This window comes from Triticum dicoccoides, chromosome 4A, assembly GCF_002162155.2.
Source record: "Triticum dicoccoides isolate Atlit2015 ecotype Zavitan chromosome 4A, WEW_v2.0, whole genome shotgun sequence".
Lineage (NCBI taxonomy): Eukaryota > Viridiplantae > Streptophyta > Magnoliopsida > Poales > Poaceae > Triticum > Triticum dicoccoides.
This window is the reverse complement of record NC_041386.1, coordinates 100676394-100699102: the sequence shown is the minus strand read 5'-3', so window position 1 is coordinate 100699102 and position 22709 is coordinate 100676394.

The window sequence follows — 22709 nt, the reverse complement described above, 5'->3', positions numbered from 1 at the left end:
GTAAGGCATCATGGCCTTGAGGAACTTGCGCGTCATCCAATTGTCATTCGTATCCTTGCTCCCATGATCTCAGAGTGAGACCGCGAGAGTGGTTAATCTCCGGTAAAGCTCACAAGGTTCTTCATCTTCATTCATTGCAAACTCATCGACTTCATATTGCACCACTTCATAGTTGTAGTGTTGAATGCTTGCGCTTCTCTTGTAAAGGGAAATAACATGGTGCCATGCTTCCTTGGCCATAGTGAAAGGTCGAAGATGTGCAATATCTTCAGAAGGAAATGCATCTTGGATGATCAAGAGAGCATTCTTGTTGAATTGATGATCCACGGCTTCTCTAGGCGTGAAGTTTCTTGGGTCATGCGGATAGAATCCTTGCTCAATGATTCTCCAAAGATTAGTATTCACATGATTTAAATGGCATTTAAAGCGATAGACCCAAGAGGTAAAAATCCTCATTTTTCACAATCTTAGGAGGAGAACCCGCATGATTTAAATGAGTGGAGGGAACCGGCCCTCCATAAGTAAGAGGACGTGGTTCCCTCCATAAGTAAGAGGACGTTCAACATGGCCAAAGATATCGTTTCCACTTTTACCACTAGACAAAGGAACTTTATCACTAGAAGCTTCCCCCTTGTCGGAGTTAGCATCTGCCACCTTGTTAGTGGGATCGACCACTTCCAACGGTGCAGTGGACAATTCAAAACCATCAAGAAAGTTCTTAAGCATGCCTTTGAACTTGGCCGTCATGGAGGTTTTCAATGTGTCCAAGGCCACATTGAACTCCTCACGTGAGACCGAGGTTCCCCCATCGGCCGTAGACGAGGATGGAATCACACCGGGGTGCTCCTCATCACCGTCTACGGTGTCAACCATACTCTTTGGATGGCAAAGTCCTTAATAAAGAGACGAGGCTATGATACCAATTGAAAGGATCGATATAGTTGACTAGAGGGGGGGGGTGAATAGGAAACTAACAATTTTTAACTTTTCTTTACCAATTTAAACTTTGCGTCAAAGTAGGTTGTCTATATATGCAACTAGGTGAGCAACCTATATGATGCAACAACAACAAGCACACAAGCAAGCAAGAGATGTAACACAATATAAGCTTGCACAAGTAAATGTACGAGATAACCAAGAGTGGAGCCGGTGAAGACAAGGATGTGTTACCGAAGTTCCTTCCCTATGAGGGGAAGTATGTCTCCGTTGGAGCGGTGTGGAGGCACAATGCTCCCCAAGAAGCCACTAGGGCCACCGTATTCTCCTCACGCCCTCACACAATGCGAGATGTCGTGATTCCACTATTGGTGCCCTTGGAGGTGGCGACCGAACCTTTACAAACAAGGTTGGGGCAATCTCCACAACTCAATTGGAGGCTCCCAACTCCACCACGAAGCTTCACCAAAATGGTATATGGCTCCACGGTGACCTCTACCATCTAGGGTGCTCAAACACCCAAGAGTAACAAGATCCGCAAGGGATTAGTGGGGGAATCAAATTTCTCTTGGTGGAAGAGTAGATCGGGGCCTTCTCAACCAATCCCTAGAAAATCAACAAGTCTGTTTGGCTAGGAAGAGAGATCGGGCGAAAGTGGAGCTTAGAGCAACAATGGAGCTTAGGGATGGAAGAGGTAGTCAACTCGGAGAAGAAGACTCCCCTTATATAGTGATAGGACAAATCCAACCGTTATCCACTTACTCATCCCGCGACCTGTGGTACTACCGCATCACATAAGCGGTACTACTGCAAGGGCTTGCGGTACTACCGCTTGCGCGGTAGGAGCTAGACCAGCCCTGATGCGTTGAAGCAGAGAGTGGTAGAACCGCCGTAGCAGTACTACCGCCCCCCTTGCGGTACTACCACAAGGCTGGGATTGTCTGGGCTGTGAAGGCACAGATGAATAATAATACATCCGTGGCTACTTCCATTGAGAAACGATTTGTGCAAAATTCCGACACAGTACTACCACAAACCAGGAGCGCTACTACCACATAGGGTGTGGACGTAAAAAATTACATCCGCCCCTACTTCCGCTTGTGCTGCTGTGCCCGGCCAGAGGCCATGGTACTACCGTGCCCATGGAGCGGTACTACCGCAAGGGCCTGCGGTACTACCGCGACCCTGGCCGGTTCTACCACGGACCACTGCGGTACTAATGCTCATATGAGCAGTACTACCCCATGCCACAGCACAACCAACACTAGGAGTCCTTCATTTTGTAGAGACACGGATAAACGGTGGATGCTCCAAAGAGCTAAAGGAAAGGTGGTGCAAAAGGAACAAACATGTACGTGATGATTCCACCCAAACCTTTCCAGAGCGGACCCCCTCTTAATAGTACGGCTTTCCTACGACTCAAATCCACCGAAAAGAAACGTAGGGAAACTCCGTCTTCACTAGACTCCGAGGGGCAATGAATCATCTTGTGCCTAAACATGAGATATATGAAATGCTCAATGCACACGATTAGTCCGCAAAAGCATTATCATCAATTACCAAAACCACTAAGGGATAAATATGTCCTTACAGTTGTCGTCACATAGGAAAAAGGTGTCTAAAAAGAACAAAAATGGGACGTAATCCACATATGCTTCCTGGATATTTGTTGCTCTGGGCAACGATACGTCCCTCTCCACTCTATGCGTCTGTGGAGGTACTACTAGTGCGCACACTGTCCGAATGGGCCTCCCATGCTCTTATTGCCACTTTTTTTGCTATTAGTATAATGCCAACGGTCAAGTCAAGCAATGCTACTGCTAAAGTGATGCCACATTTAACTAATGCCGCACTCAGTCTAATGCCACTGATAAATTTAAGTAATGCCATTTAATGGCACTGGATTATTCCAGGGTTAGCTGTTGATTGTGGATGTATTAAAGATTTTTCAGCGAAGGCATTATAATGCTGTTGCATAGCCAGTATACCAATGATGAATCTTGTTACTACCTTCAGTTTTTTGCAATGTTAATGCTTATAGATTACATACCTCACTTTCATGAGATAAGTCAATTTTTTTATGCAGTGTCAAGGGGAAAGGTCAAGAGTGGGCACCTCCTCCTCCGGCCGTTCTCTTGATTCGTTCGATCAAGTTTTTATGTTTGATCGATTATCAAGATTGGGATAGCAATTTTTAGGTCCCCTCGAGTTTGAAATGATATTTACCTTGAAGGTACATGGTTTGCAATTTTTTATACTGTCATTAGTTAATAATGCTAGTTACCTTCAGACTTCTGTATCTGGTTTAATGCTCTTGCATAGCTAGTATACCAATGTTGAAACTTGTTACCTTTACATTTTGTATCATTAATTCTTATAGAAATCTTCTAGTGCTAGAGCTTATGGAAATCCATTTAGTAAAACCATCGTACTATACCTTGTAATAAAATAACTACTCTACTGTTGCACTAGCCACTAGATTAGTGTATATTTGTACTATTCGAATGGTGTTTCATTAGCGTATGGACATATATAAAGTGTGGCAAGCTTTCCCAGATATGTGCTCAAGAAAACTACTACCTGTTTTTCTAAATACTAGACGTTTGGGTACTTTAAATTGAACTGCAAAAACGTCTTATATTAAGGAACATAGGGTGTAGAATTCACTCAAATTAGAGCATCTCCAATGGCTTGTCTATATGGATGTCTATACTCCTTTTCCACGACGTGAGCCTAAAACAGGCGTCCAACAGGTTGTCTATATGGTCGTCCAAATATACACATCCTCTAAATCGACCTCGACATTGTGAAGGCGTCGTCTAAACTCAGCTGCAGTCATGATTTCTTCCTCTCCCCAGCGACGGCCCACCTGTCATGGTTGCTGTATATAGACATTCCGATGCAAAACTGGACGTGTATACAAGGGAATCTTTTTAGACCATTGTCTATATGAATATATAAATATCCAAATTACACATGCTATTGGAGATGCTCTGATCCTAATAAAGCTAGTCACACCTTTGTTAAAATTAATGTTCATTATGTTATCAGAGGAGGTTTGTATGTTTGTCTCTAATGCCTGTCAACTACATACCTGACATCATGATGTAATGTTAAGTCATTTCCTTTTGTACAGTGTCACTGAATTGTCAAGGCGGTGATGGCATTTTATTTTAGTTGAACTGCACAAAATATGCTTAAAAGAAGAGGAAAGGTCAGGAATGGTTCAATTTTCAGAAAAAACTATGCATGCCTTCCTGACATTAGCCGATGTTGCCTTATTTATTCCTTCAAACAGGTGGTTAGAAACAGTCTTGCTACCTTTCCCATTAAGAAATTGGAATGCTTATATTTGTGATTCTATGCTTCAACTAGTGCCACTTTTATATTAATCACAGTTTCAACAACTATGCAAATAGGGATGCTCAATTTTAGTGGATCTGCACAAAAAGTCCAAATGGTTTAACATTAGGAGCATGTTTTCTTCCAAACCTTTATATCCAATTGGTGGCACTATGAGCTATTCATTACGAAGGTACATGGTTTGCTGCTATCTTGCTACTCTTTTTGTACTGTCATTAGATAGTAATAATAGTGGTTTGTATGTGAATTTATTGGCAGCGCAGACCTATAGTTGAGGTGCAGTACAGGATTCAATGATTGGATGCTCAATTTCGGTTGTATTGATTTCACCTCTTCCATCACTGTGAACATGGATATCCTTGGTCTGATGAAGAATAGGCGCTATATTTCTACGCTGAAGACGTGTTTAAACCAAAAATACAAGGTGGGGTATATGTTTACTAGCTGCTTGATATTTGTGTAGACAGAGATGTCTGCCCATTGCTATTTGGCAAACAAACAAAGTGACCGCAATTTTGGTTGAACTGCACAAGAGAATAGTATAGTCACTGCATGCAGTGCCATTTGAAAATAGACACAGAAAGATTGGATAGTCACTTCATGGACTGCAGAAAAGTAGTACTGTATTATTTATTGGACAGCACTAGGTGCTTCATTGCTTTGGTCTGATTATACAATGTGCATCATTTTGCCTAAGTAAAGTTTGTATTCCGAAAATAGTCTCGCCGTATGATCGAGAGAAGACCAAATCATATTGCAGTGGATGTTCCTCCATCACGTGTGGTTCATTCTCATGGTTCCAGCTATTGGTGAAACCACTTAGATTTGCAAAAGGAATTGTAGACTTCACAAACAAATTTGTCTTTCACTCTGTACTGAATGTTGGCCAAGAGAAGCATCCATGTTAGTAGGAAGAACAAATGTTTTTTCTACATCTTTGCTTTTGGAGCTACATATTTGTATATGATTTGTGAATCATTGAGATGCATTAACATGTTGATCCTATGTATGGGAATCGTACTAGTTGGTTTTGAATTTGGGCTACTAATGTGAACATATTACAATGAGAATGAACCTTATTTCTATGAGTCTACGAGTCTCGTGTGAACATTTCGAACGGATTGACTCTTACTGTTGTGCACAACATGATCCTTGTTTCTATGTTCTCAGTGTTTACAAGTTCTAATAGTTCCTTATTTCTATTCATTCAGTGTTTACAAGTTACTAATCGATCACTAGCTAACCTACTAATGCGCTCCTGGCAGTTTTAGTTGCGACACAAGATCCAAAGTGGCAGTTTTTTTGAATAAAATGCCTACCTCTGAAGAAACTTACAAGCTGCTCTGAAGAAAATGCCATGCGAATCTGAAGAAACTGCCAGCAAAAACATTCACAAATGCCTTATCTCCCAGCGAATGTTCATCAGCTAATGCGATCCTACATGTACACCATCCGACCTACTCGATCCTACACGTACACTATCTGACCTACTCGATCCTACACGGATAAATAGCAGATCACGCACGTACTACCTCCTTTCTGGTTTGCAGGGCTCAATTCAAAAAACGACCTACTCAATCCTACACGAATAAATAGCGGATCACGCTCGTACTACCTCCTTTCCGGTTTCCAGGGCTTAATTCAAAAATCTCCCCAACCAAGGTAGATGATGAGTGGTGGAATCATTTTTGACAAGGAGGGAGTACCTCATCTGGATGATTCGAGTGCACTCATTTGACCATCATGCCGGCGTGAGACCTAGCACGGACGGGACACACCACTGACGGGACGGGACGGCATAGTCATAACTTTAGTTTTTCTACTTTTCCATGGCAAGCAGGCGCGCTAAGCCATGCCTGCTTATGCATTGAACTTCGATGACCACGATGACCGTCGCGTTTCCCGCGACACGTTGGTTCGCCTACCTTCCGCCTATAACTACTGTTTCTCGGCCTTCTCCGGTGGCACCATCACCCAACTCGCCCTATCTCATAAGCCCCCACCGGCCCGATGTCGCTCCCCACTTATCCTCGCTCTCGCCATGTCCACCATGCCTCTGCCCGTCCGCGATAGGCGACGCCGGAGCCGGTCACCACCAGAACTAGTGTTTGGTTTTTCACCAGAAGGCAGACGAAGGGAGGAGGCATTCTATCGGTCCTTAGATGGCAATGCGGAGTATGAGGAGTTGTTGGAGCGCGACCGCCTGGTGGAGGAGCAGCGTATCGCTGATTCGCGCCGCCAGCGGGACATGGAACAGCAACACATCGACGCTTTGAGTCGTGAGCAGAGCGCCCGCAACTGGGCCGACTACATGGAGGCCGGCGCCCGACAAATAGACCTGGAGGCTGTCGGGCACGCACACGTTCGCGACGCCAAATTTTACTACCAGCTCGTCAAGTGGGTTTCCTGATTAGAAGCCGAAGCTTTGGTGGACCACGACGGCATGGAGAGGGCCAACGTGCGAGAGCAACGCGCCCTATCGCACCTCTGGCAAGTCCGAGGCGAGGCGGAGGACGCTGGTGCCGGCGTTTAGTGTGTAAGGTAGATGGCGGTCATCATCGTCTAGTTAGCTAAGAGTAAGTTAGTACTTGTACACTACTAGAGTATTATTGGGAGTAGATACTTAGCTTGGCTATGATGGTTGTCAACATGGAAGTTCAGTACTCTATATCTGGATCAGACCTGTTACTTTGCTCTGAATGTTGAACTTCCCGTTTGAATGTATGGAATGGGCTGTTATTTTTTTAAATGGGTTGTATTTGTCCGCCACAGGTTTAGAGGCTGACTTGTGGGCCTACCAGGTTGGTGGGTACACAATCAGGAGATGATTGTACGTGGAGAGGATGACAACAGGGACCCACCAAGGTCATGGCGGTACGCAAGCAAGTGCCTCCTTATTTCAAGCCAATAAAAAAATGGCTCCTCCTAATGGATTTCTGACATCTGGGTCCCATGCCATTGTCAACATAGTCAATAAACGACAGAATTGCACAACAAGCGGCTGACATCAGGGACCCAGCAGGTCGCCCAGTTATTTTTGTTTTGGGTTAATTTGATAAATGCCACTCCAAATCTGGTGATTCCGAGAAATGCCACTGCAATTTCCAAACTTTGGAAAATGCCATTTCCAGTGGCATTTAACTTTGGAAAATGCCATTTCCAGTGGCATTTTTCGAAGTCTGGAATGGCGTTTTTCAAAGATTGCAAAAATTGTAGTGGTGTTTTCCAAGGTTTGCAAAAATTGCAATGGATTTTTTCAAAGTTTGGAAATTGCAGTGGCATTTTTATGAATCGCCATAATTGGAGTGGCATTTATCTAATTTGTTTTTGAGATGGAAGCAGGGTGTCAACTGGGCTGTGTGGGGCACTCTGGCTTGTCTAGACAACCTTTTCTTTTATGTTTACCACAGACCAGCCCAGTAGTTTTTTTCTTTCTGAAAATGGCTAGCCCATTTTTTGTGATTTGTAAAGTAAGTCGCTTTGTCAAGCCCGCTGGGCTGCAAATCTTTCAAGACGAGGAGAGCTTCATTCGGCTGGGCGAGAGAATGGCCTATCAGTAATGAGAAATGGGTTGTACATTTTTAGAACACATCAAACTGGCAATTAGTTTCAATTTTTTTTCATTTCGAGATTTTAAATTGCATTGATTTTTACGCATGGACAATTTGTTGGATTTTATATTGATATATATTTATTTTTAAAATCAGTTTGAATGTGACTCAAAATTTTGGGATTAAAAATAGTTTGGACTGCACCGAAATATGCAAAATTTCATATAATTTGTTAACCGTGGCCACAATATGGCCTGTAATGCTAACAAAAAGAATATGGGCTCCAACAAAACCTTAAGAATTAGCAAATGGGTTGTAAATTATTAGAAATAATGGCGGATGGGTTGTATGCTGTTTTCCACAGATTTGAGGCTTTCCTCAAAAAGGATGACGCACAAGCAGTGACTGTTGGATGTCCATCCAACGGCCGTCGTGTTTCTTCAATCTCTGCTCTTCCTGCTCCAGCCGCTCAAACAAGTGCCGACGGGACTGCCTATTCACTCCTCCCGCGGTCGGCTGTGCTGCCATGCAGGCCTCACCGCCCCACCATACTCCCATCGCTGGCCTAGCCATCCCTCTACTCACCTACACCTGCTGTTATTCTCCAGCGATGACAGACGAACCAGTAAACCCTCGTACTCCCCTCCGCGTGGGAAACAACTGCCGAATCTTCCATGGCTCGTTGTCGTTCCCTTCCTAGGCCTCGCCATCGTCCATTGCCCCTGGTGCTCTCGGCACGGCGTGGTCAACGTGGTCAATGAACGACATGCATCGAAAGTGGACTCTACGTGGAGAGGCTGATAGCTGGGTCGACGACCGCACGCAAGGAAATGCCTCCTTATTACACGCAAAATAATGATTCCTTCACCTGACAGCTGGGACCGACTGGAAGGGCATCTATATTTTGTGAAAAAACATTCCCCCCACTGACAGGTCAGACCCACCAGCTATATCTTCGCACGCAAGGAAGTGCCTCCTTATTACGCACAAAAAAATGAATACTCCCCCTGCTAGCTGGGACCCACCATAGTGGGAGGCTGACTTGTGGGCCTACTAAGATGACAGGGATAGAGGGCTTTCTCAACTTAGTCAATATGAACGATTCTAGCTCCAGTGACCGTACGGTGTCCATCCAACAGCCGAAGTGCTTCTTCAACCTCTGGTATTCTTGCTCCAGCCGCCCAAACAAGCGTCGGCCGTGCCGCCTGCTCCTGCCTCCTGTGTCCGGCTGTGCTGCCACCGCTGGCCATGCCATTCCTTTATATTCACCACACCTCCTGTTATTCTCCAGCGATGGCAGCCTCACACCGCAGCCGAAGCAGTCAACCCACGTACTCCCCTCCGCGTGGGCATCCACCACCGCGTCATCCCCGGCTCCGCATCGTCCCCTTCCTAGGCTTCACCATCATTCACCGCCCTGGTGCTCTCGACGCGGCATGGTCAACGTAGTCAAGGAACAACTTCCATCGGAAGAGTACTATACGTGGAGAAGCTGACAGCTGGGTCCACGGCAGCAACAAGGAAGTGACTCCTTATTACATGCAAAATAATTATTCCTCCACCTGACAGCAGGGACCCATTGGACAGGCCACTGTATTTCACGTAAAAAACGTTTCCCCCCTGACAGCTAGGACCCACCAGCTACATCTTCGCACAGAAGGAAGCGCCTGACAGTCACGAACAACCTGGTCGAAGCGTACATAGCGTTGTCATTCTGGTCACGAACGTGTACATAGATACGATCGGTCTGTCTGCAGGCTGCAGCGGTGAACCGTGGCCGTGTAAGGAAGGGCACATGTCGTAGTAGAGGTGCACACGTAGCATGTACACATACGTATAGTGGACAGGGTGCAAGAAAGTAAATACGGCCAGCCACGCACATACAGGCGGGGTCTCGAACGCCTACTCACGCATACGTACGGCCAGGGCTCATGTACATGACCGGGTCAGAACGGAGAAACTACATCATCGTCATGTTCATGGGGCGGCAACGGAATGCGTTGTATTCATTGGGAGGCAACGGAATACGTGGTGTTCATCGGGAGCCAACTGGCTTGGACGGAACAACTGATGAAAACGAGGCCTGGTGTACCGCAGAACAGAGGAAACGGCCTTGTGTTCGACCGGCCACAGTCGAAATTCATCGGGAGGGGTCTGGCATACCGCAAAATGGAGGAAACAGACCTCTCTTGGACCTCCTACGGTCAAAACGGGGTCCTATTGATCGGGAGGGGTGTGGCGTACCACAAAACGGAGGAAACGAACTTGTGTTGGAGTGCTACGGTCGAAATGAGGGTCCTGTTCATCAGGAGGGGTGTGGCGTACCGCAAAACGGGACTCCACGGGATAATGTTCATCTCCACCGTCGACCTCCTCGAGCCTCCATAGGCTACTGTTCATCCACCGTCGATGTCCTCCAGCCTCCACCTGCGACTGTTCATCCACGGGTTCCTGTTCATCCAGCCTCCACCGCTCCTCCACCGGCTACTGTTCAACCAGCCCTCTCCACGGGTTCCTGTTCAACCACCCCTCCATGGGCTACTGTTCATCCAGCCCTCCACCGGCTACTGTTCAACCAGCCCTCCACGGGGTCCTATTCATCCAGCCCTCCACGGGGTCCTGTTCATCCACCCCCAACCGGCTCGATCGGGGTCCTGTTCATCTAGCGGCAACGGCCTCTACTACCATGGGGTCCTGTTCATCCAACCCCCCACCGAGAATTGTTCATCCAAACCCCCCAACAACACTCACTGTTCATCCAGAGGTAGCATCGATCGGCTTCAGTTAGTAGCAGTAACGAAGGAATCGCTCGACGGGTTCAGTTAACAGCCATCGATCGATCGCTCGGGTTTAGTAGCGTGTAGCCTGCAGCGCAATCGCTCAGATTTAGTAGACAAACGCCTCACTCAGGTTCAGTTAGAGCCGAACGCCTCGCACCCTCACAAGCGTACATGTATGAGAGAAACATGCATCGCTTGGTCCGACCACCCACCGTAACCGGGAACTCCCCGATACTTTCCTTGCCCTCGCTTCTACCATGGTTTTTTCGGTCATGCATGGCCCAAAGAATGTCATGCAACTGCGTCTCCAGCCAGCCCAGGACGAAACACCCATTTTTTGTCATGATTTTCTATCATAGAAGTAGGAGCCCACCACATCTATGATGATACCAGGTTTTGTCACAATTATCATCATAGAAGTGTCATAAGCATGACATGAAAAAATTTCGTTAGGCCCAAAATGTCACGGATGTGTCTTCTTTGTAGTGCTACTCGAGGATGAGCAGGAACTAAGCTTGGGGATGCTGGTATGTCTCCAATGTATCTATTATTTTTGATTGTTCCATGCTGTTATATTATCATTCTTGGATGTTTTATAATTATTTTATAGTCATTTTATATCATTTTTGGTACTAACCTATTGATATAGTGCCAAGTGCCAGTTGTTGTTTTTTGCATGTTTTTTACATCGCAGGAAATCAATACCAAACGGAGTCCAAACGCATAAATTTTTTTTGCGGATTTTTTTGGACCAGAAGACATTCAATGGGTCGGAGAAGCGCCTGGGGGTGCTCCGAGGGGAGCACAACCCACCAGGGCACGCCTGGAGTCCCAGGCATGCCCTGGTGGGTTGTACCCACCTCGGGTGCCCCCGGACTGCCTCTTTGCTCTATAAATACCCCAATATCCAGAAACTCTAGGGGAGTCGGCGAAAATCAATTCCAGCCGCCGCAAGTTCAAGAAACACTAGATCCAATCTAGACACCATCATAGAGGGGTTCATCATGTCCATTGGTGCCTCTCCAATGATGCGTGCGTAGTCTTTTGTAGACCTTTGGGTCCATAGCTAGTAGCTAGATGGCTTCCTCTCTCTCATTTGATTCTCAATACAATGGTCTCTTGGAGATCCATATGATGTAATTCTTTTGCGGTGTGTTTGTTGGGATCCGATGAACTTTGAGTTTATGATCACATCTATCTCTTTGTATCCATGGAAGTTATTTGAGTCTTCTTTGATCTCTTATATGCATGCTTGCCTATAGCCTCGTATTTCTTCTCCGATATTTGGTTTTTGTTTGGCCAACTTGATATATTTATCTTGCAATGGGAAGAGGTGCTTTGTGATGGGTTTGATCTTACGACGCTTGATCCCAGTGATAGAAGGGGAACCGACATGTATGTATCGTTGCTATTAGGGATAGCAACATGGGGTCTATTTCCACATAAATAGATCTTGTCTACATCATGTCATCATTCTTATTGCATTACTCCGTTTGTCCATGAACTTAATACACTAGATGCATGCTGGATAGCGGTCGATGTGTGGAGTAATAGTAGTAGATGCAGGCAGGAGTCGGTCTACTAATCTTGGACGTGATGCCTATATAATGATCATTGCCTCGATATCGTCATGATTATTTGAAGTTCTATCAACTGCCCAATAGTAATTCGTTTACCCACCGTTTGCTATTTTTCTCGAGAGAAGCCACAAGTGAAACCTACGACCCTTGGGTCTCTTCCTTAATATATTTTCCTTTGTGATCTATTTTCCTTTGCTTTTATTTTCAGATCTATTAAACCAAAAATACAAAAATACCTTGCTGCAATTTATTTTATTCGAAATCTATTTATCCTATCTATCATATTTTTATCATGTCCTTTGCCAATTTCTGGCGCCGTTACCCGAAAGGGATTGACAACCCCTTTAATACGCTGGGTTGCGAGTATTTTTTATTTGTGTGCAGGTGTCGGTCACGTAGTGTTGTTTGGTTCTCCTACTAGTTCGGTAACCTTGGTCTCATCACTGAGGGAAATACCTATCGTTGTTGTGCTGCATCATCCCTTTGTCTTTGGGGAAATACCAATGTAGTTCTAGCAGAAATCACCCAGACCCTGTAGTGCTCACGAATTTCGACAAGGTTCTTGCAGGCCAAGACTATAACCATGAGCTCTTTTACATCGTTGGAGGTTTCCACCGTAGCGGACTTGTAGTCGGTGCTGTTGACAAACCTGGCGAAACGGTCGCAAAGCTCTGTGGCCATGCAGTAGTGGTAGATGAGGACATGATGGCGCACGCACAAGTGGGCGACAACAATCTTCTGATCTTTGCCGGGATGACCGCGGTGTACTGGAGGTTGATGCCGACCACCTTGTACTGGTGTCGAGCAAGCAACTGTTCCACGGTGCTAATGTAGTCCTCCACCACGGCCGGGTCGATGGTGTACACCACTGAGAGATCCGCCTCCCACACGTGGGTATCCACTTTATTCTCGCCGAACTCCATTGTAGCTCCGCTAGATATCCTCTCTGTATGTGTCATCGTGGGTGTGCTTGTTGTGTTGTGGGGCGAGATCGAAAGGTTGAAGAGACGAAGCTTATAATGGCAGTGGGAATTAATGGGGAAGCTGTACAGCCTGGAATATCCGCAAGCCCGGATGGCAGTTCTAATTTGCAGCGTGTAACTCCATCGTGTCGCATGTAACTACATCATGGCGATGCGCGCGGCGCAACCACATGCATATAGGCCCCCAACGTGATCGTGTGCAGACCCCAACCGCTGGCAGAGCGCGCGCAGGGACACGAGCAGAGTGCTCCGTGGTCGCCTCAACGACGAGCAACCATATATATGCATATAGCAGTTGAACACACAAGGAAAAGCTGCCCACAGGCCGAGCGCGTGGAGGTACGCGAGCAGAGCGCGCCGACGGACGCGAGCAAAGCGCGTCACGGCACCTAACGGCGTGCAGAGCATGTCGAGGGACGCGAGCAGAGGCCGTCATTGTGAAACGTTGCAAATAAGATGAACTGTGAGAGCGATGGTGGAGACATCAAGCGTGAATCAGATTAGAGTTGCGTGTGCGATACATGTCAGCGTTCTGGGAACGGGGGTCCCCAAACTTGCCTGCCTGCGGCCCGCGGCCCGCGGTGTGGCTGAGCCAGCAGGCCGTATGGCCCTTCTTCACCAACAAAGCATCCAAGACCCTCGCGAGGGTTCAAGCCTCGCGAGGCGGACAACGCAAGACCTCCTTTGGAGTGGCCTAGCTAGGCAGGCTCATGAGGAGCGGAGATATCAAGGCAAGGCAAACCTCACGATGCTCTCATGACATGAGCCATGATGATCGGCACCAGTCGGGAGCTAGGCGGGCGCCAACGCGCGCAACGTCATTGTTTCCTCTTCGGTGAAAAGGGGGCAAGCGCAGCCGCGAAGTACCGATGCATCATGCAAAGTTTGCCATTCCGGTGCAACAAGACCAAGACCACGGACTGCAAGACGAAGGTCGTCGTGGAGCCCAAAGCAGCGTCACCACCAGAGCTTTGTGCAGGCGAAGACTACTTTTGTCAGGATAGCTTGTACTAGCTGCCACCTTCAAATTAGCCCGCCATTGTTGGCTCCCTTCCCGCTCGATATTTGGGAAGAGAACCAGGGCCTCTATAAATAAGACTAGCCACCACAGTGGATAGGTGGGGGGATCACCTCATCTTAGCTAGAGGAGATCATCAGAGATCGAGAGACACACCACAAGCTCACACGCGCAAGAACACCTCAACCTCAGGAGGTTGTTCTCCCCTTGTATTGTTCATCATCAGCCCAAGAGGCAATCCACCACCACCACACTGGAGTAGGGTATTACACCACAACGGTGGCCCGAACCAATATAAACCCCGTGTCTTTCTGTGTTGTGAGTTCGTCGAGTTCGTCGAGTTCTGTGTTGTGAGCTAGAGCATAGATCGGTAGGAGGGGAAGACTTCGCGCGCACCCCAGTGTTTGAACCTTAAGGGTTTGCTGGAGCCCCACATCTGACATTTGGCGTGCCAGGTAGGGGTGCGCCGGGGATTCTCTCCACCAACCAGCGCCCCATACCGCCGGACTGCGCTCCCATGGCAGGTGCCCCGCCACCAACCTCCACAGCCAACACCAGTAGCAGGGAGTCTGGGTACCGAGCCCTGGCCCCCGCCCTGCGGCGAGGACAGTGGCCGGCCTAGTTCAGGCCAGAGATGCTGCCGCGTTACGATGGCGCGGGAGACTCGGTGATGTTCCTGCTAGCATACGAGGAGGCCGTCCTCGAAGCCGGAGGCGACGACAAGATCATGGCAAACTTATTCCCCCTGGCCCTTGCCGGCGAGCCGCACGCTTGGCTGCTCAGCCTCCCGGGGTCCACGGTGACGTCCTAGGGGGAACTCCGCGACCTCTTCACTGCGCGCTACGCGGTGCCGGCACACCACGCAGTCGCGGCACCTCCTTCAGATCACCACGTCAAGCCTTTCTTCCGTCAGATTGGGGCAGCCTGCAAGCGCCCTGGGGCTCCGCCGGGTTGGGCCGCGCCGGAGGACGACCTCACCTTCAACTCGGGGGACCACCCCAGCTCCACCGCCGGCTCAGGGATGCTCCTGATGCTCTACACGCCCACCATCTGCAACGTGGCCATCACCAAGACCCTCATCGACGGCGGCGCCGGCCTAAACTTGCTCTCTGTGGAAGCCTTCAGCCTTCTTCATGTGCCGCTCGAACGGCTCGGCCTCAGCAAGCCCTTCACAAGAGTGGGTGTTGGAGCTGCTCACCCTTTGGGGCAGATCCGCCTCCCTTTCACCTTTGGCACGAGAGACAACTATCGCACCGAGCTGGTGGACTTCGACATCGCCTGCATCGGTCTCCCGTACAATGCCATCCTCGGGTACCCGTCTCTCGCTCAGTTCATGGCGGCAACTCACCCGACCTACAACCTCATGAAGATGCCAGGGAGCAAGGGCATCCTCACCATCCAGGGGGACACTAGGGAGGCCGTGGCAGCGCTCAGGCTCGCCTTCAAGACCATGGCAGCGGTGCAGCCAGCTGGCGCGGGTGCGTCAGAGGCCAAGGAGACTGCGCCCACCAAGAAAAAGCAGCTGCTCACCCAAGACAAGGCAGAGACCAAGCAGGTGCCGGTCAACAAGGACATGTCTTCAAGAGCCACTTTCACCATAGGAACCGGCCTTGACCCGGGGCAAGAAGAAGCTTTGGTGAGGTTTCTGCACGTGAACAAGGAGATATTCGCGTAGGAGCCCAATCAACTGGTAGGGGTCCCGAGAGAGGTAATCCAGCATCATCTAAAGGTGTGCCCCAACGTACGCCCCATGAAGCAGCGAGCAAGACGATAGTCCACTGAGAAGCAGACCTTCATCGTCCAAGAAACACACAAGCTGGAGGCGGCAGGTACCATCCGAGAAGTTCGATACCCTGAGTGGCTGGCGAACCCCGCTATAGTACTGAAGAAAGGTGGGAAGGAACGAATGTGCATCGACTTCACCAACCTCAACAAAGCCTGCCCCCCAAGATCCGTTCCCCCTTCCGCGCATCGATCAAATCATCGACTCCACCGCCGAGTCCATTTTGTTGTGTTTCCTGGATGCGTTCTCTGGATACCATCATATCAAGATGGCGGTGGAGGTGATACGTCCATTTTGCATCCTGCTTTTATATTGATATTTATTGCATTATGGGCTGTTATTACACATTATGTCACAATACTTATGCCTATTCTCTCTTATTTTACAAGGTTTACATAAAGAGGGAGAATGCCGGCAGCTGGGATTCTGGGCTGGAAAAGGAGCAAATATTATAGACCTATTCCGCACAGCTCCAAAAGTCCTGAAACTTCACGGAAGACGTTTTCAGAATATATAAAAAATACTCAGCGGAAGAGATTCACCAGGGGGCCACACCGTGCCCATGAGGGTGGAGGCGCGCCCTACCCCCTAGGCACGCTCCCTACCTCGTGGGCCCCCTGGTGGCCCTCCGATGGCCATCATCTGCTATATGAAGTCTTTCGATGGAAAAAAAAATAGGAAGCCATCTTCTTGGACAAAACTCCGCCGCCATGAGGCGGAACCTTGGCGGAACCAATCTAGGGCTCCGACAGAGCTGTTCTGCCAGGGAAACTTCCCTCCCGAAGGGGGAAATCATCGCCATCGTCATCACCAACGCTCCTCTCATCGGGAGAGGGCAATCTCCATCAACATCTTCATCAGCACCATCTCATCTCAAAACCCTAGTTCATCTCTTGTATCCAATTCTTGTCTCCAAGTCCGGGATTGGTGCTAGTAGGTTGCTAGTAGTGTTAATTACTCCTTGTAGTTGATGCTAGTTGGTTTAATTGGTGGAAGATCATATATTCAGATCCTATATGCATATTAATACCCCTCTGATTATGAACATGTTTATGCTTTGTGAGTAGTTACTTTTGTTCCTGAGGACATGGGAGAAGTCTTGCTATTAGTAGTCATGTGAATTTGGTATTCGGTCGATATTTTGATGAGATGTATGTTGTCTCTCCTCTAGTGGTGTTATGTGAACATTGACTACATAACACTTCACCATTATTTGGGCCTAGAGGAAGGCATTGGGAAGTAATAAGTAGATGATGGGTTGCTAGAGTGACAGAAGCTTAAACCCTAGTTTATGCGTTGCTTCGTAAGGGGCTAATTTGGATCCATATGTTTCATGCTACGGTTAGGTTTACCTTAATACTTTTGTTGTAGTTGCGGATGCTTGCAATAGAGGTTAATCATAAGTGGGATGCTTGTTCAAGTAAGAACGGCACCCAAGCACTGGTCCACCCACATGTCAAATTATCAAAGTACCGAACGCGAATCATATGAACGTGATGAAAACTAGCTTGACGTTATTCCCATGTGTCCACGGGAGCGCTTTTCCTTATATAAGAGTTTGTCCAGGCTTGTCCTTTTCTACAAAAAGGATTGTGCCACCTTTCTGCACTTTATTTACTTTTGTTAGTTGTTGCTCGTTACAAATTATCTTATCACAAAACTGTCTGTTACCACTTATTTCAGTACTTGCAGAGAATACCTTGCTGAAAACCGCTTATCATTTCCTTCTGCTCCTCGTTGGGTTCGACACTCTTACTTATCGAAAGGACTACGATAGATCCCCTATACTTGTGGGTCATCAAGACTCTTTTCTGGCGCCTTTGCTGGGGGGTGAAGCACCTTTGGTAGGCGGAATTTGGTAAGGAAAAATTTATATAGTGTGCTGAAATTTACTGTCACTTGTTACTATGGAAAGTAATCCTGTGAGGGGCTTGTTTGGGGTATCTTCACCCCAACCAGTAGAGCAAAGAGTTTCTCCTGAACCTACTGAACCTATTGAAAATGAAATTCCTTATGAGTATTCTTCGGGTATGATAGAAAAATTGCTAGCTAATCCTTTTACAGGAGATGGAACAAAGCATCCTAATGAACACCTAATATATGTGGATGAAGTTTGTGGATTATTTAAGCTTGCAGGTATACCTGATGATGTTTCTAAGAAGAAGGTCTTCCCTTTATCTTTGAAGGGAGACGCATTGACATGGTATAGGCTATGTGATGATACGAGATCATGGAACTATAAAAGATTGAAATTGGAATTTCATCAAAAGTATTACCCTATGCATCTTGTTCATCGTGACCGCAATTATATATATAATTTTTGGCCTCGCGAAGGAGAAAGCATCGCTCAAGCTTGGGGGAGGCTTAAATCAATGTTATATTCATGCCCCAATCATGAGCTCCCAAGAGAAACAATTCTTCAAAAAGTTTATGCTCGGCTTTCTGAAAATAATCGCACCATGCTCGATACTTCTTGTGCTGGCTCTTTTATGATGAAGACTATTGGATTTAGATGGGATTTATTGGATAGAATTAAACGCAACTCTGAAGATTGGGATCTCGACAATGGTGAAACTGCTAGAATTGCTAAACCTTGTGCTAAAGATAAAAATAGACCTATGGTAGGCATGCCTATTATTTCTATTAAAATAGGAGATCATTGTTATCATGGCTTATGTGATATGTGTGCTAGTGCTAGTGCAATAACTATTGACTTATACAAAGAAATTATGCATCACATTGCACCTATTGAGTTAGAAGAAATTGATGTTACTATCAAACTTGCTAATAGAGATACTATCTAACCAATGGGAATTGTTAGAGATGTTGAAGTCTTGTGTGGGAAAACTAAATATCCTGCTGATTTTCTTATTCATGGTTCCCCACAAGATAGCTTTTGTCCCATTATATTTGGTAGACCTTTCTTAAATACTATTAATGCTACCATTGATTGCACAAGGGATGTTGTTACTGTCGGTTTGGATGATATGACTCATGAATTTAATTTCTCTAAATTTAGTAAACAACACTGTGAAGAAGAATTGCCTAGTAAGGATGAAATTATTGGTCTTGCTTCTATTTCCGTACCTCCTAGTGATCCTTTAGAAGAATATTTGCTAGACCATGAGAATGATATGTTTATGAATGAAAGAAGGGAAATAGATGAAGTATTCTTTAAACAGGAACCTATTCTGAAACACAATTTGCCTGTCGAAATCCTAGGGGATCCCCCTCCACCTAAGGGTGATCCCGTGTTTGAGCTTAAACCGTTGCCAGATAATCTTAATATGCTTATCTTGATGAAAAGAAGATATATCCTGTTATTATTAGTGCTAACCTTTCAGAGCATGAGCAGGAGAGATTATTGAAAACTCTGAAGAAGCACCGTGCTGCTATTGGATATACTCTTGATGATCTTAAGGGCATTAGTCCCACTCTATGTCAACATAAAATAAATTTGGAAGCAGATGCCAAACCAGTTCGTGATCCTCAACGACGTCTGAATCCTAAAATGAAAGAAGTGGTAAGAAAAGAAATACTAAAGCTTCTGGAGGCAGGTATAATTTATCCCGTTGCTGATAGTCAGTGGGTAAGTCGTGTTCATTGTGTCCCTAAGAAGGGAGGTATTACTTTTGTTCCTAATGATAAAGATGAATTGATTCCACAAAGAATTATTACAGGTTATAAGATGGTAATTGATTTCCGCAAATTAAATAAGGCTACTAAGAAAGATCATTACCCCTTACCTTTTATCGATCAAATGCTAGAAAGATTATGCAAACATACACCTTACTGCTTTCTAGATGGTTATTCTGGTTTCTCTGAAAAACCTGTGTCCGCTAAAGATCAATCAAAGACTACTTTTACATGCCCTTTTGGTACTTTTGCTTATAGACATATGCCTTTTGGTTTATGTAATGCACCTGCTACCTTTCAAAGATGCATGATGGCTATATTCTCTGACTTTTGTGAAAAGATTTGTGAGGTTTTCATGGACGACTTTTCCGTCTATGGATCTTCTTTTGATGATTGCTTGAGCAATCTTGATCGAGTTTTGCAGAGATGTGAAGAAACTAATCTTGTCTTGAATTGGGAAAAGTGCCACTTTATGGTTAATGAGGGTATTGTCTTGGGGCATAAAGTTTCTGAAAGAGGTATTGAAGTTGATAAAGCCAAGGTTGATGCTATTGAAAAGATGCCATGTCCCAAGGACATCAAAGGTATAAGAAGTTTCCTTGGTCATGCCGGATTTTATAGGAGGTTCATTAAGGACTTCTCAAAAATTTCTCGGCCTCTGACTAATTTATTACAAAAAGATATACCATTTGTCTTTGATGATGATTGTGTAGAAGCATTTGAAATAGTTAAGAAAGCATTAGTCTCTGCACCTATTGTTCAGCCACCTGATTGGAATTTACCCTTTGAAATTATGTGTGATGCTAGCGATTATGCTGTAGGTGCTGTTTTAGGGCAAAGAGTTGATAAGAAATTAAATGTTATCCATTATGCTAGTAAGACTCTAGACAATGCTCAAAGAAATTATGCTACTACTGAAAAAGAACTTTTAGCAGTTGTATTTGCTTGTGATAAGTTCAGACCTTATATTGTTGATTCTAAAGTAACTATCCACACTGATAATGCTCCTATTAAACATCTTATGGAGAAGAAAGATGCTAAACCTAGACTTATTAGATGGGTTCTCTTGCTACAAGAATTTGATTTGCATATTGTTGATAGAAAAGGAGCTGAGAACCCCGTTGCAGTCAACTTATCTAGGTTAGAGAATGTTCTTGATGACCCACTACCTATTGATGATAGCTTTCCTGATGAACAATTAAATGTCATAAGTACTTCTTGTAGTACCCCTTGGTATGCTGATTATGCTAATTACATAGTTGCTAAATTTATACCACTTAGCTTCACATACCAACAAAAGAAAAAGTTCTTCTATGATTTGAGACATTACTTTTTGGATGACCCACATCTTTATAAAGAAGGAGTAGATGGTGTTATTAGACGTTGTGTACCTGAGCATGAATAGGAACAGATCCTACGCAAGTGCCACTCCGAAACTTATGGAGGACACGACGCGGGAGATAGAACTGCACATAAGGTATTGCAATCCGGTTTTTATTGGCCTACTCTCTTCAAGGATGCCCATAAGTTTGTCCTATCTTGTGATGAATGTCAAAGAATTGGTAATATTAGTAGACGTCAAGAAATGCCTATGAATTATTCACTTGTTATTGAACCGTTTGATGTTTGGGGCTTTGATTATATGGGACCTTTTCCTGTCTCTAATGGATATACACATATTTTAGTTGCTGTTGATTACGTTACTAAGTGCGTAGAATCTATTCCAACTAGTAGTGCTGATCATAACACTTCTATTAAAATGCTTAAAGAAGTTATTTTTCCGAGGTTTGGAGTCCCTATATATTTAATGACTGATGGTGGTTCACATTTTATTCATGGTGCTTTCCGTAAAATGCTTACTAAATATGACGTCAATCATAGAATTGCATCTCCGTATCACCCACAGTCTAGTAGTCAAGTAGAATTGAGTAATAGAGAACTCAAATTAATTTTGCAAAAGACTGTCAAAAGGTCTAGAAAGAATTGGTCCAAGAAACTTGATGATGCATTATGGGCCTATAGAACTGCATATAAAAATCCTATGGGTATGTCTCCGTACAAAATGGTATATGGAAAAGCATGTCACTTACCTCTCGAACTAGAACATAAGGCATATTGGGCTATTAAAGAGCTCAACTATGATTTCAAACTTGCCGGTGAAAAGAGGTTATTTGATATTAGATCACTTGATGAATGGAGAACCCAAGCTTATAAAAATGCCAAGTTGTTTAAAGAAAAGGTTAAAAGATGGCAGGACAAAAGGATACAAAAGCGTGAGTTTAATGTAGGTGATTATGTATTGCTATACAACTCTCATTTAAGATTTTTTGCAGGAAAACTTCTCTTTAAATGGGAAGGCCCCTATGTTATCGAGGAGGTCTATCATTCCGGTGCCATAAAAATCAACAACTTCGAAGGCAAAAATCCTAAGGTGGTAAACGGTCAGAGAATTAAACATTATATCTCAGGTAATCCCATAAATATTGAAACCAATATTATTGAAACTGTAACCCCGGAGGAATACATAAGGGACACTTTCCAGAACGTTTCAGACTCCGAAAAGGAATAGGTATGTGGTACGGTAAATAAACCAACTCCAAAACAATTTTAAGGCAATATTTCTCCGTTTTGGAATATTTAGAAAAATAGAAAATTAAGTAGCAGTCCGGGAAGGACACGAGGGCCCCACGAGGGTGGAGGGCGCGCCCTATCCCCCTGGGCGCGCCCCCTACCTTGTGAGCACCTCGTGTGCCTCCCGGACTCTGTTTTCTTGCACGATACATATTTTGGTAGGTAAAAATTCACTATATATTCTCCCGAAGGTTTTGACTCCCGTATCACGCAACAATCCTCTGTTTTTGTTTCGAGCTGTCCCGCTGTAGATTAGATCAACATGTATTCCCAGGATTCGGAAGGAGAAAGCTATGTGGATAATTACTTAGCTAATCCTAAGGTCTATGGAGATGTGGAGCACGATGGTTGGACCGCAGAGGAAGAAGAGGACTATGTACCCAATGGGAAGGTGGAGACGAGCTCAGATGAAGATGAAGCCCCATTACCTCAACCTGCGGATATGCAC